Here is a 4,358-nt window from a genome sequence, read left to right as displayed (position 1 = left end):
GGCGTCCACGCCTCTAGCGTGCACCCGCCCACCCTCGACTGGACACCTGGGCTGACCTGGGTGGCCCTGCCCTTCCCTCTGGTGCCCCCTGCTGGAGCCTCTGCAGGCGCGCAGCGGGTGGTGGAGTAGTCTCTCAAGTCTCTTGATCCTCGTGCTCCTGGGCCTGGACAAGCACACACAGCTGTTCCTGAGAGTCAGGTAACTGCTGTCTAGGGCCTGATTCCCCCAGCTGACCGGTGTTTCAGGGCTCTCTCCCTTTAATAGCCTGCCCCTCATTCCAGAAGATCCCTCTCTTGTCCTAGAAAGATCCCCAATAGCTTGTTCCATGGGAGAGGGAAAAATTCAGGTTTGAAAAGACAAAGAGGTCAGAATCGTAGGGCATGAGTTGGAAGGAAGGAAGCTCAAAAGCAATAGAATTCATTCACCAGCGTCTCTTCAAACACAGGTTTGTACAGAGAATGTAGGGCTACAGAGATGACCTCAGGTTGATGCGGTCCTGGCTGGGGAGAAACTGGCAGTGGGGGACCTCACTGCCTCTTCTTGGACCTGCAGGGGGTAAGTGACTTGCCCTGGGTCACACATTCACACAGTGTCAGGGCTGGAACTGGAATCCAGGTCTCCGGCAGAGCCTGGCTCATTCCATCATGCTTTGGTGGATGGGAAGAAGAGTAAAAATGGGGAAGAAGAGGAAGCAGAAAAGACAAAGAGGGGGATGAGAGGAGGGAGAGGGTGAAGAAGGTGAGGGACAAAAGAGTGAGTTGTCTGTTTGTCTAGGCCAGTGATTCTCAAAGTGTGGTCCCCAAATCAACAGCAGCAGCATCACTTGGGAACCTGTTAGCTCTGCAGATTCTCAGGCCCACATCCAACTCACTGAATCAAACACTCTAGGGGTAGACAATCAACAGCCTATGTTTTAGATTCTGGTGCACAGCAGGGCTTATGAAGCACTGCTCTCAGTAGACTGGAATTGTAGTTCTCCGTGTATACTGAGGGCGTGGGGAACGGACTGCAGAAATGGTTACTCAGTGATCTACCTCCATTTATATCCTCATCTTTGGTCATCACCACCGCTCCCCCACCCCCATGCGTACCCAGGAATGAGACTCTCCCTGTCTTGGGTCGAGGACAAGAATACTCTGTGAGAGAGAAGGAACCTTGTGTCCAAGTTTGTCAGTCCTCAAATTTGCTCTGCTCCCTGGGGAAGGGAGCCTTGGCTTTTCTGATTGGATCATGAAGGTGTTGCTTATCACAACCCGAGATGATCAGTGGAAGTCACATGGGCCGGGCTTCAGGAGACCTTGTCATCTCTTGTTATCACTGACTCACGGTGTGACCTCGGCAAGTTCATTCTCTCTGGGCTTGCTTCCCCTGTAAAAGGCAGGTCATGATGACCCTGACATGCCATTCCTGTTTCCCCCGATAGCTGTCTGCTCTGGAGAATCTGAGGGGAGAACGTTTGGTAGGAGCTGCTTTTTCATCCCCAGCTGGATCCATCAGGAGAATGGGTACCTCTAATTTGCACAGAGAGATGGCAGGTGACCCTGGAAGAGGGGCTCTGGCTTGTCCTAGGGGATGGAATAGGTGTTCTTAGCAAGCCTCACTCCGTGAGGATGAAAAGGCTCACTTTATCACACTCCAGGAGCAACCAGAAGGTACTGACAGGATTTGTGTTCATTACATTATTCCTTTAGTAAAACTCCAGGTGACATTGGTAAGGTGTCAAACATCTATAAGCTAAGAGGTTGGGTGAGCTCTTTCATAATGAGTTCTTTTCCTGTCTCTTAGGAGTCATTCCTCAACTGGGGTGCATCAGGGAACTAGTTGTTGATGGGCTCCCGGGCCTTGTACCTCAGGCCCACTTGCCTGACCTTAGCATGGACATTGCTTAGCATTGATGCTGCTGTGTAATGGGGAACTCTGCCAGGGCTTGAACCTGGATGCTATTTCTGGGGTGCAGACATATCTGGGTGAATCAGAGGAATGGGTGGGATGCGATGAGAGTAATGTAACCCAGGAATAGCCTTATGGAGGAGCAGAGGCACTGGGCATAGCTGGTCCCCACTCTGGACTCACACTGGGGTTAGAGAGAGAGGATAAAAATGACAAGAACTGGTTTTACTAACACTTGTGTAAGATGTTGGGGCCAAAGCAACAGTGCTTTGGGGCTTCCTGACCTTATTTCATAACATGAAATACAGAGGGCCCTTTTCTACCAAAGACACAGCTCTGGTTCTCTAAGGATTCAGGAGCTTGCTTGCAAGGAGCCAATGCTGCTGGATGGAACACACCAAAGATAGGCTCTTGGGACCCAGAAGAGAGGGCCTTTGACAGGGAGTAGAGAACCTACCTGTATGGGCAGATGGGGGCTAATGAGACAGCAAAATGTGAACAATTCTTTTACCCAGAATCTTAGGAAAATTTAAAAAAAATTTTTAAACAAACCATAATTTGTATTTTTCTAAGAGTTTTCATGTTTATGACTAGGAAAAAGTCCACTTTATTCTGGATAGTTGAAAGGGCTAGTATGCACAGAGAAATCAGGCATGGTAAACACTTACAGAGGTAAATGTGTCATCAAAGGACATTACATTCTTACTTCTTATATCACTCCCTAGCAATTGCTGTTTAACACATCTGGATTTGTATATTGAGATCAATGGTAGGCATGTTAAGCAAATTTTGTGAATAAAAGCTTTTGCTTCTCTAAAAGTATTTACCCTATGAAATTGGACTTTAGAAGAAGCCCCTTGGAAGAAAAGCTATGACCAACCTAGACAGCATATTAAAACGCAGCATTACTTTGCCAACAAGGTCCATCTAGTCAAAGCTATGGTTTTTCCAGTAGTCACATATGGATGTGAGAGTTGGACTATAAAGAAAGCTGAGTGCTGAAGAATTGATGGTTTTGAACTGTGGTGTTGGAGAAGACTCTTGAGAGTCCCTTGGACTGCAAGGAGATCAAACCAGTCAATCCTAAAGGAAATCAGTCCTGAATATTCATTGGAAGGACTGATGCTGAAGTTGAATCTCTAATACTTTGGCCACCTGATGTGAAGAGCCGACTCATTGGAAAAGACCCTGATGCTGGGCAAGATTGAAGGCGAGAGGAGAAGGGGATGATAGAGGATGAGATGGTTAGATGGCATCACTGACTTGATGGACATGAGTTTGAGCAAGCTCCTGGAGTTGGTAATGGACAGGGAAGGCTGGCATTCTGCAGTCCATAGGGTCACAGAGAGTTGGACACAACTGAGCAACTGAACTGACTGTATTTGGGCTACATGATACCTTATGTGTAACCTTTTCAAAGGCAGATTCTCTCATCACAGGGCCTTGAATGGGAGGATGATTTCTAAGTGTCAGCTATTAGGTTTGAGGATATTACTACCATTGTTAAGGTCTCTTTTGCTGCTGGAGGGAGGAGGCTGAGAAGAGCCACAGAAACTGGGAGTAGATCCCCAGAAGTTTTGTCTGAGCCATTTCAGTGGCATGGCAAGGGCTGAGGCTTGACCAGGAGGCTGAACTCCACAAGGGCCTGAGTGTCATCTTGTCTGCCGCCATTCCCAATGTCCAGCACCGTGCCTGGGATAAGCAGGCATTCAATAAACATTATTTAAGTGAAAAGTGGACAGTGTGTCTCAAGATATTTGGCTAAGAAAGGAAGAGAAGAGAGGTTGTTTTCAGGAGATTCAGGGTCAAGGGAAAGTTTCATAGGATAGGAGAGAGTTGATCATATAGTCAGAGCACAAGTAGCCCAAGCAGGAAGGAGAATAATGATACAGAAAAAGAGGATGATGGAAGAAGATGGAAGGAATAAGATTAGGAAGACAAGCAGAGTGATCTTGAAGGGAAAAGATGGGTAAAATTAGGGGTGGGAGACTCCACCTGAGTCCGACCTGCACTCAAGGGTAAGTCTCTCATCCTGGAGCTCAGTTATCAAACCACAAGTTTGTTTCCCCCTGAAAATTCTCCTTGCAGTCCAGACTTGAAAATTTAGAAGATTAAAATGCTCCAGGATTAACTCTGTGGAGATACAGCTTTAAAACCTATTAACAAATCTCTATTTCATTGAATAGAAGATTTAATCTGAATGGAAACCCGTATAAAAGGAAGCTAAAGAGCAAAGAAGTAAAATCCAGCAATATTGTATTTGGCTCTGTCACTAAGACTTTCAGAAAAATTCATACCCAGCTACTTAACGATGTTTCAGATGACTTATTATGAAAACGTATGCACAGGAAGATAAAATTGATACAAAAAGAGAAAAGTCACAAAGGATGTTCAGGAAGGGAGACTGTTATTCCGGGAACAGAAAAGGAAAGGGCTATAATTAAACGAAAAACATTTAGCTAATTTAG

The sequence above is a fragment of the Oryx dammah genome, unplaced genomic scaffold (assembly GCF_014754425.2).
Source record: "Oryx dammah isolate SB20612 unplaced genomic scaffold, SCBI_Odam_1.1 HiC_scaffold_2, whole genome shotgun sequence".
Taxonomy (NCBI): domain Eukaryota; kingdom Metazoa; phylum Chordata; class Mammalia; order Artiodactyla; family Bovidae; genus Oryx; species Oryx dammah.
Note: the sequence above shows the minus strand (reverse complement) of the source record.